We start from the raw sequence: 11,951 nt of genomic DNA, 5'->3' as shown, positions 1-11,951 counted from the left end.
TTTATGATTTTTAAAGCAATTAGGAAAAAAATATATAATTATGACTACAATTCTTGCTGCACTTTTATACTTTTCAATTGAGTATTTATAATTTCAATTATCAAGACCCACCTGTAAACATATTGATAATTGAAGCAACTCGCACTAAGTGTATGTATGAATTTACGAAGTGCATAAAAGCCAATTAAGTTCAGAGAGCCATTCCTAGATTTATAAGCCACTTGTAAAATCAGCTGAAATATAAGTACAGCTTTCGCGTAAAGATGTCGCTTCACTGGGGGCTTACTCTAACTTACGAAATACCAAGTTTCGAGTACTGGTGCGCTCATCACGGCTCTATCTTCTTGCATTAAACAGCTATTCTATTCTATTCTCTGTGGGAGTGTAAGTACCTGCACCTGGCTCTCTCGAGTGGAACCTTTGTGCATATCCTCAAGGTCTAAACTGCCTTCCTAAGCTTGGACCATTTCCCACCACGCTGGTCCACTGCGGGTTGGTGGGTTCACATATCTAGATGGCTTAATCTAGATATGCAGGTTTCCTCACGATGTTTTCCTTCACCGTAAGAGGGGTGGTATACATTGTACTTAAGTTAAAAGAACTCCTTGGTACATGTCAGCGCCGGGATTCGAACCAGCATCTCTTGCGTGAGAAGCGGGCGCTTACCCGACTGAGCTACCACCGCTCTCATTAACAGCTCTCGTATGTTATATTTTTGTCAAGCTAGAGCATTCCTCTAGAATTGCGAACGTTTAATTCGAATCTTATTTCGCTCAGTGAATTAAAATTTCCTTTTGTCGTCCACAATTTTCAACTACGAATTTCCCATTCTGCAGCTACTTAAAAATGCTGCATAAACAGCTCCACGGCCAAAATGTCTTCTTGATTGCCGCAGTGATTATACGGACTGGCAATGCTTATTAAAAAATAAGTGAGTTAAGTTATATCTATTCTGATTTTGCTTTCAGAAAGTGAATAAACATGAAATTTATGTTTGCTTTCTTTACTAAAAAGATCTCGAGTACTTCAGACTGATGGCTGCTATTTATGTAGTACGTTTAGTTAGTGCAGGTCATTCAGTACAGAAAATTTAACAGTACAAGCGCTGCTATACAGTAGCAGCATACAAATTACAATTCGCGTTTAGTTTTCACTGCTCGAACCACGAGGAAAACTCCCACTATTCCCCTCAGTATCAAGTATATCGTCACTGAAAATTCACTCAGTTGCTCAGGCGATTTTCCATCGGCTATAAAATCGCTCCACAAGGCTCTATCTATGCACCTTATGTGTACATGTTTACAAAACAAAGAGGTGCGATTTATTCAGTATACCGCTGAAAACCGCAGGCTGTACGCTTTCAGCAGAGCTTTGAATACAAAGCCTGTAATTAACTATACACTATACCTAGCCAGGCTACGTGTAGGTGCCACCTGCTATACAATTATACACTGTATACCGAGCGGTGCATGCAGAGCGGCGGTGGCCATGCTTTTGCAGTTTGAAGGACTTGAAAGAAAATGTGATGGTATGAGCAAATTATAACATACACAGATATATTAAGTTTATGTAAATATTGTAACGTAAATAAAATCTCCCTTGAAAAATATAAGTTTGTTATTTAAATCTTATTTATGATTATCTTCATCTTGGTAAAAATGTACTAAGAACATTAAATTTGGCTCATCCGATGTAGCCACTTCACGTGAAACGAAATCAAAAGATGATACTTACTCACTTACTCCGCTGGCTCAGCGACCCGAAGTGGATCTTGGCCTCCGACATTAAAGTGCGCCAATCTTCTCTATTCTGTGCCAATTCTGACCAGTCGGACACTTCCAGCTCTTTCAGGTCTTTGGCGACTTCGTCCTTGCAGCAGAATCTCGGCCGCCCCACCGGGTGACGCCCAGAAGGTTGACCAAGATATGCTTTTCTTACGGCTCGATCCTCTCCCATCCTCTCCACATGTCCTAGCCAGCGGAGTCGGGAAGATTTTATTTCTCCGATGATGTTGGGCTCGGACACTATATTTTCAATCTCCCGATTGTACCTCTGCCTCCATTCCCCATCTTCTCCTATTGTCGGCCCCAGAATCTTCCGCAATATCTTCCGTTCCGCCACTAGAAGTTTATTTTCCTCCTTTAAAGTTAGCGTCCAAGTTTCGCACCCATACATTAAAATCGGCTTGATGACAGTTTTGCAGATCCGGATTTTAGTGGTTCTGCTTAACAACTTGGACACTAACACCTTGTGAAGGGCTGCGGTACATCTTAGGGCGTTAACTATACGGATGTCGATTTCATCCTCCCTCCGGTTTGTGTCTGTAATTGTGCACCCGAGATATTTGAACATGTCGACACCCCTGTAAGTTATACCATTTACGTGAAGGACTTTTCGCTTTGTTGAGCGGTCTTTATATCGTTTCATGTGAAGGTATTCGGTTTTCTCGTGGCTGATTCTGAGACCCACACCTTTCCCCTCTTCCTCCAGTTTCTCCGTCATTTTGACCACTTCTCGTTCACTTTGCCCAAGGATCGCAAGGTCATCGGCATACCCTACAATTTTGTGCTTTCCGTTCAACTCTACTCCCCCATCAATCAGTAAAACTTTTCGGATAATGTGTTCGAGAGCTAGATTGAACAGAACAGGCGAAAGGGCGTCACCCTGCTTGAGTCCGGTCACGACTTCAAACTCGTCCGTTAGCCCCCCTCTAGCTCTAACCCGCATTTTTCTTCATAGGTATTAATTAATTTATAATATAATAATTGAGCTTTACTGCAAAGTGTTAATTTAACAAATTCCTAAAATATATGAACCATGGTCACCCTACCCAGTGCGCCCGGGAACAGTTTGATGTGCTAATGAGTGGCATTTAGGCTCAGGAAGCGTCTATAAATTCCTCTTTGTCTGGATCACACGACCGCATGACGTCACTGGACTGATGAAACTGATTTACCTTCAGGATCCACTGTTGCCCTGGTAGACATTGCTTTGGGAATTAAGTCCCTTTGATTAACTAAGGGGAGGAGCGCCTCCGCTAGATCAAATAAGTATAAGAAAGAAAGAAAGAAAACAGATTTAATCGGTACTACACTAATACACTACATACACAGAAATACAATTCAAACACAAATGAAACAAAAACATGTCAGTCATGGCTAGCTAAGCATGGGCAGTCTGTGTTAGTGGTGCACTAGCTGCCCCCGAAATACTACATACTCGTATACGAGTACCTATGTAGTATTTCGGGGGCTGTATAATTATAATTATAGAATAGAATAGAATATAACTTTATTGGTCACCAGAACCACAAATAAATTATACCTACTCCATTATCAAACAAAAACTCCGGACAATAAATCTCAAATTGCAAACGTTTTATTAAAACTAGGTATAATTGTTTAAAATAATCCTTCTAAATAAACATAATTTTAAAAATCAAAACTGTTCAATGGCAAGACGGTTTATGTTACGTATTTCCGCTCCCAAAAGCCACCGCGAAATGTAGGTAATTTAAAAATTAAGGAAATTCGTCCAGATTAACTCGAAAATAAAGTTACCATCAAAGTTCAAAGTGAAACCAATCAGTTAAAATTTGCCAATAAGCACTTCCAATGCTCCTCGCTCCTGAATAGAGAGCGGCGTGAAGTGTGTAAATTAGAAAACGTCTGAAACAGATGTCAGCTTATCATTTTCAATGGAGCCACACGAATTTATTGCCATTCAGACACACCATTGATCGGAAATTTTGCGCTTATTAGATAAATTTTATTAGATATATCTAAAGATTTTACGGACTGTCTGTTTGTATGTGCCTATGGGCCGGGCTTTGGTAAAAAGGTTAGTTTATACGGACCGAGGCTCAGTTATTGTTTTATGAGGTTATCGTTATTGATACTTTTTTATTCCGTAGCTACGCGAATCAGAGTCAGAATGTAATAAATAGGAGGTTGTGTTTTTCAATACTTGTGCCAAATTTCGAAGTTTAAACTATTTAATTAAATAATTATAAACATAATTTTATAGTTCAAACAAAAACCTGAAGGTACCAGATAGGAATCGAAGCGGTCATTTTAAAAGGCATTTAAGACGGTGACAAACTAAACTGACAATATTTTTCACTTGAATTAAGAAATCATTATTGAAAAGAGTTTAGAATATTTATTTTAGGAGTATTGGATGTTTCTTTTGCATCGTGAGTAGGTACTTAAAACCACATAATTATACTATTATAAGCAATTTAATAACACATAATAATATACTATAAATACTTATAGAAATGTATTTCTTACGAGAAGCCGCGTGAAAGCACAAGTTCAGGCGATTCAAGTCTCGTGAAATTCGCCATTGAACACCCACGTCTCAGATATTCTATGACAGAGCCAATTCCCCAATTCCAACCGAGGCATAATCTGGATTATTGTTGAAAGCTAAATCTGGCAATTTCAGGAATATCCATGAGTGAATTCAACGAATGGAAAAAGCTTACATAATCAATTAATGTGTTGATAAAAAATATCTCAATATAGATAGAGAGTATTACCTACTTTATGTTGTATTTATAAATATACAGTTCAAACTTTAGTCACCTTACAACAACAATAAAAATTAACCTTACAAACATTTAGAGATATAATAATTTTGTTGACCTAGGCTATAACCATTTGAAAAATAGGTACTTTGAAAAATACTATAATATTTAGATCCCTTTAATTTCTTACTAACCTACCTCAATCCATTTTATTAGGTTGCGTTGCGTGATAGGTGGATCACTACCAACACTATCAGAATTTGAGTTGGGATTGCAATAATTGTAGTGTTCCTACTTAGAAACTAGTTACACTTAACAACCTTAACAATAGTTTTATATTGTAAAAGTTCATAAATTACTTACTGACATGCATGGCTGAACATGAACAAACCCAAAGTAAAAAGCGTTGAAACGTCATGATTTTTTAATAAATGTGAATGTTACGTAGACCCTTTATTACGGTTTTAACACAAGGCAGCGTTATTAATGGACAATCTTATTAAGGGCAGAGTATACCTACCAAATAGAATGTTTTATTCGACGCTGGCTAGCTACCTGATTCACAGCATTTCGGCCAGTAATCAAACGTGTGAACTTATTATTGGAATCGAGTATCACCATACTTAATACACCAGCGATAACTAATAATCTAAATAATACTAATATGTCATAATGTCAATAAAGTGCAATTATTTGTATCATCGTATTTCTTAATAAGAGTTAAGACTATCCCACCTGCAAAATATATTCTCAATTGTTATATTCGTAATTAGCCTATAGTCTGTTATTTAATCTCAGATACTAAATTGACAGGTTCTGAACGTTTCATCAACAGTCGATTCGATTGATGAACCGTTCTGAATCAGTCAATTTAGTAAGTATCTGAGATGAAAAAACAGACTTTATACTCACAGCACGACGGCCTAGCTGTTCCCTTCTCACCCATCATCATCATCATCAGCCTTCTATCGCCCACTGTTGGGTATAGGCCTCCTTATTTGTACGCCAATTCTTCCGGTCTGCAGATGTCATCGGACCATCTAGCAGGTGGTCTGCCAACAGATCTTTGCCTGTCTCTAGGCCAACCCCTCTTCGTCTGTCTCTCACCCATTATCTCTTCAAAATAATTTTAAGTACTTATGGCTCGCAATCGCAACATTTGCTGCCTGACTGCTACAAAACTGTACATGATAAGTTAGAGAGGATATCCCATGCCTTTTTTTACCACAATATAAGTACATAATAATAACTACTTACCTATTTTTATATCAATGGCTTATACGTATACAATAATTGTGGTTTTCAGGTAATTATTATTTAGTTACAATCAACTCCAATTCATATGCTGATATTTTCTGCTGAGCTTCATCAGTGTGACATTAAACGAAGTCAAAACGTGCCGTTCCGACGGTCGAGCTCCTTCGAATCATGGTGCGTCTCGGGTAATGATGATATACTCTGGCTGGCTCCCGGAGGGGCGGTAACTCAGCGCCCCTCGGGACTAGGAATCACTGCCACCGCCGCAAACACCCGACAACATCGGTTAAAACATTCACACTAGCGTATTGAGATAAATTAGCCGGGTTTCTTGACACTTCACGCACATTGTCCACTATGTCATGTAGGGTATCAGGGAAATCCATTCAATACTTACTTTCATGATTTTCTGTAGGTGTTATGAATATCGGGATGAAGGTGGAAATTACCTCAATTAATACAAGTATAATTACTTAGTATACCTATATATTTCATAAGATAGAATCAATAGAGTTATGCGAAAATAAATTCGAAAAAAATAAAATTTCGAAGTTTTGGCGAAATGAGTCATAAGACACATATGAGATAATTGCGATTATGTGAATATGTAACGAAATGTGATTCGAGAGTTAAGTTTATGGAAGATAATAGGAACCTACTGTAGCAATGAGCATATTATAACGCCTAGAGTTATACAAGTGGCAACAAAGCCCACATCTAACGCACAGGGCGCCTAACTGTTTTTTCTGAGTGCTTAATGCTATCTTACTTACTATTAATGTATCTTACCATAATAGTGAGTGTCTCTCTCTCAGCCTTCCGTAGTCCACTGTTGGACATAGGCCTCTCCTAACGATCGCCACCCCAAACGGTCACCCGCCATCTGCATCCAGCGGCTTCCCGCTACCTTCCGCAGATCATCAGACCAACGGGTTGGGGGGCGACCGACACGCCGTTTGCCGACACGGGGTCTCCCATTCCAGTGGAACATTACACTGAATAGCAATAAAATAGTAATGTTAGCACTCGATCGCAGCGCGGCGGCGGCGGCGGCCACTCATTATGCAAAGTAAATGTGAAATAAATCAGCCTAATTGCTTTTACGGTTTAAATTCCGATTGAATTAGCAAATGTTCGGCGGTTTCCAGTCAATATATTATTCTGTATGTGTGTGTACCTTATTACATTATGATTAATTATTGTTGTTGATGTCTTATTATAGTGCAACATACTAAATGAAACATGAACTACATCAATCATTATCCCTGATGTTCATGAACATCGTGAGATCATAAATTATTAATTCATTAGAAATTGGATTCACCCGATTTGGCCACAAAGAAACAAACATACTCCACTTGGACAGTTTTGTAAATATATAAAATATGGAAAAATATGCTACGTGAAACTTATGTATCGGAAATGAGTTATTTGGTAAACTCATGTTTTGGGAACTGTTGTTTTGGGAAACGGATAGCCTGCTCCTGTTCCGATAGGATTGAAGTTATTCAATTAACTAGCATCCATCAAATTACCTATATTGTTATCTTTTCACTACAGACACTATAATAAAGGATATTACCTATAATTATCGTAGTGGTTCGAAATTTGGCAAAGAAGACATCACAGAAACTTACGTCTTACAACCCACCAAAGTTAACTTGAGACCTGGGCGATGTAACGTAGCATAGCCTATGCTACGTTATTATAGTAGCTTTTGATATCCACCCATTATATTGAATGACCCTCATAGCATTGCAGCATAGCTGTAGGTATACAACATCTCTTGGTAAACCTCAAGTTTACTCTTGCGGGTTGTACGCCGGGTTAGTAAACGTCATACGTGACTGAATCCACGGCTCCATTAAAAGTATTCGCCGTAAGCCCCCTCGGACACGTCACTCGTCATTATTTCACACCCTATTCAAAAACAATAGAGGGTAAATAATAATTAAAATTACCATTTTTATGCGCGGCCGCGGCCCTCCCACTCACTGTGTTTTTATGTGACTGGCCAAATTCCTGAGATAACATTCTTTTGCCATTTCGCATGACTGGCTGTTTAATTTTCGTATGACTTTTTAGTTTGACCCATTATTAGTAAAGTTTTATTAAATTTTAGTTTATTATTAGCTCATATGCTGTCCATGTTTTTTTGCATAAACTCAAAAACAAATGAAATGCATTGTTATATTTAATTGCGAATATTATGACAATCGTATTTATTCGTAACATCCACTGATTGTAATTTATGATAATATTTATGGTGATATTCCGAAAGCAGCCGTTTTTATTTAAAATTAAGTATAACTGTCCATAAACATAGTTAATCATAATAATAATCTCTTAATCTGAAACTTTAGTAGCCACAAAACTAATCCAGACATGATTTAATTCCCGAGTGACATTTTCAGCATTCCACTGAATCGGAGTTCCGGATTTATTTATACCAAAATGGTCTAAACTGATCGTCGCAGCGGTCTGAAGCTCGCAGTAGTATTCGCGCGGGCGCCACTGCGCATGCCCAGTTTAACGACTAACTTTAAATTTAGAACCGGCCTCGAACCATTCCTACCACGATTCGATTTTCATATTTTCAAACGTACACCTCAACCCATACAATGGTCTTTAGACTCAAGTGCATTGAAAAATAAAGTGAGAGTGTTTAGAACTGAGGGTTAGGGCCACTGTTTACTAGTTTTAACTATAGTGCGTTGGAAAGTGAGCTCAGTGTTGAAGGAATTAAGATGCAAAGGACAGTGACCTTATTGACTGTGTACTATTTCTGTGTACAAGGTAAATTTACTCTACGACAACATTAAAATTAAGCTGTGAAAATACTGTGTTAATGCTAAGTAGGTACTCCCCGATGCCTGATTGACTAGTGCCTGATCTGGCCGAATGATAGGACGTTATAGGAATGATACATTCTCATACTAGATACATAATTAGCTCTCTTTTACCTTTACTTTTATACATCTATTCATTCACATTATCATTAGGAACAAAGCATGTACTTAATCTAAAACTCAACACACTCTCAAATTTATCTGATTATAATATATATTTTATATATAATATGTGCATGAAGTATACCTATTATATTTATGTTAATATACGTATATATGAAAGCCCAATTACATCTATCTATAATACTCAATCTAGAAAAAACAGTAGAACATACTTAGTCATGTTTATTGCACCAAGTATACAATATAGCTTTGATATGCCGAACAGTCTACAATTTATCAATTATATCACACCGTTAATCAAAAGTTATCTATTTTCTAAATATACACGATCCAGATGGCTCAATTAACAGTAGATACGACTTTGAACAATATGGATAATGTTTTCGAGATTAAATGTCACGAATTAGCAACAGCTGAAGAATGCAAGAAAATTTTAAATAATGACTTTCCGTTAAAAATTGCCACCTTTAATATTAGAAGCATTGAGTGCAATTTTGATGGTTTCCTAGTATTGTTGAAAAGGTTAAATTTGAGTTTTGACGTCATTATCCTTACGGAATGTCGGTTAAGTGATAGGACAATTGTTGGAGCGCTCGATGGGTACACCTCTTTTAAATCAAGCGTTTTTATCAATCAAAACTGCGGTGTTGTGGCATACGTCCGGTCAGACTTAGATGCAATAATGTACGAACCCACCTTCAAGCAAGGTAATTGTATAACTTTGGATATCCCTAACCACCCAACTATAGTGGGTGTCTATCGCTCCCCATCCTTTAACGACCCGACAGATTTCGTGACATCTCTTGGTGGTGTATTGCAGACTCTAGATAAAAAACGTCGTGTGATACTGGCGGGAGACATTAACATTGACCTTATATCAGACAAAACTATCAGGGGACGATCTGAATATCTGTGTATGGCTGCAGAGCATGGTCTGGTTCCAGCAGTTACGAAACCAACCCATGGCAAGTCTTGCATAGATCACATTTTTGTCACAGCTGGAACGGACGTTGAATCTATTGTTTGCAAAGCCACCGTTACCGATCATGACTTTGTCATGTTGGGGGTAAGGTTGGCAGTCATCAGACCCTTAAAACGAGTATTGCTTAAAGTAGACGATGATGCCGTAGTAAATGATATAAAAAACCTTGACTGGTCTCCGGTCACTAATGAACAATCAGTCGATAGAGCTGCAGATATATTCATGACCATTATAACATCCACCATTGACAAACATACCAAGGAAGTAAGAATACCAAGGTCAAAATACAACTTTAGACCTTGGATCACTCCTGGTCTGATGAAATGCATTAAAAATAGGGATGCTCTGCACGCAAAAACTCGTAAATATCCTAACAATGACATAGTGAAGTTGACATATTTACGATATCGAAATTTTTGTAATACTCTTCTTCATAACCTAAAACACGAGTACGAAAGAAATGAATTGAACCGCAATAAAAATGAACCTAAAAAACTCTGGAATTCAATAAAGGATATCTGTCACTCACATAAACCTAAGACTAACAACACACCGCTGCTTTCCACTTGTGACAATCCACAGGATTCCATAGATCACTGTAACTCCTTTTTCTGTTCCATAGGAGCCTCTCTGGCGGGCCACATACTTAATGTCTCCGGAGAAAGTGAGGGCTCATTAGCATCTAAAACGCTCTCACGCACCTCTACCGTAGCTTCCTTATTTCTAAATCCAACTGATGAGCTTGAACTGAGTTCAATAATACAGCATCTCCCAACAAGTAGCGCCCCAGGTTTGGATAAAGTTAGTAACAGGCTTATTAAAAAACTCAGGAAGTATGTAGTGATCCCCCTCTTACACATCTATAACAACAGTTTATCTGAGGGAGTTTTCCCAGAGGTATGGAAAACTGCATCAGTTTCTCCAATACATAAAAGCGGTTCAAAGAATGACCCCTCAAACTATCGTCCAATATCATTGCTCCCAACATTCTCCAAGATCCTGGAAAAGATAGTTAACGTTCGTTTGGTACACTTTCTCGAGACCCACAACTTACTATATGACCGACAGTATGGTTTCAGACGTGGCTTATCAACCGAAGACGCCGTGGGAGATATGGTCAAGTCTGTTTCCTCTCTTTTGGATAGTGGAAAATCGTGCTTGGGTGTGTTCCTGGACCTTTCTAAAGCGTTCGACACGGTGTCTGTGCCTATCCTACTAAAGAAATTAGAGTCTTTTGGAATCAGAGGAATAGTTTTGAACTGGTTTCAAAGCTATTTATCAAAGCGAAAACAGTGTACAAAAATTGGACAAACTACTAGCTCAATTACGGAGATCACTTTTGGCGTGCCGCAGGGTAGCATTCTGGGCCCAACATTATTTTTGATGTACCTAAATGACATTTCATCCCTTGCAATCGGAAAAGCCGAACTATACTGCTACGCAGATGACACAGCCGTAATTTTTCATGGGGATTCTTGGGATGATGTCTATCTTATGGCGGAAGAGGGCATGAGCGAGGTTGCTAAGTGGTTACTTCGTAATCTTTTAACTCTAAACGCTGAAAAAACAAATTACATCTGTTTTCATAAAACTTTAGCATCGAAACCTCCACTAGCTGCCAAACTTCAAATCCACAAATGCGGCGGACAGCTTCGACCTTTTAACCACCTAGCCGTATCATGCCGGTGCCCAGAATTGAGTAGGGTAGACAACGTTAGGTATTTGGGGGTGATACTGGACCAACACCTCTCTTTTAAACCCCATATTCATGTTCTTTCTGGTAGAGTGAGAAAAGTCATTAACATAATGAAGCACCTCCGCAATTCTGCAGACCTTCCACTGCTGAAAACTATTTACAAAGCCATCTGTGAATCTGTTCTTTGCTATTGTATTTCGGTATGGGGAGGATCAGATAAGACTACAATAATAGAGGTGGAAAGAGCTCAGCGGTCTGTCATAAAGGTAATGTTAAAAAGAAAGTACAGATACCCAACACGCAAATTGTATTTGGAGGCAGAGCTTCTTAGTGTCCGTAGATTATTTATTTACAAAATCGTACCCCGAGCTCACAAACAAATTCTAAATTCAACAGACTATCCCGAAGTAATTAGGAAAAGAATATACAGAGCTAACGTCACTCAGGTAAAAACGAAATTCGCCCAAAAATTTCCCTATTTTCTGCACCCGTTTGTTTATAATAAACTTCACA

Source organism: Plutella xylostella, chromosome 12 (genome assembly GCF_932276165.1).
Source record: "Plutella xylostella chromosome 12, ilPluXylo3.1, whole genome shotgun sequence".
NCBI lineage: Eukaryota > Metazoa > Arthropoda > Insecta > Lepidoptera > Plutellidae > Plutella > Plutella xylostella.
The sequence above is the reverse complement of the archived record's forward strand: the minus strand, read 5'-3'. Positions refer to the sequence as shown.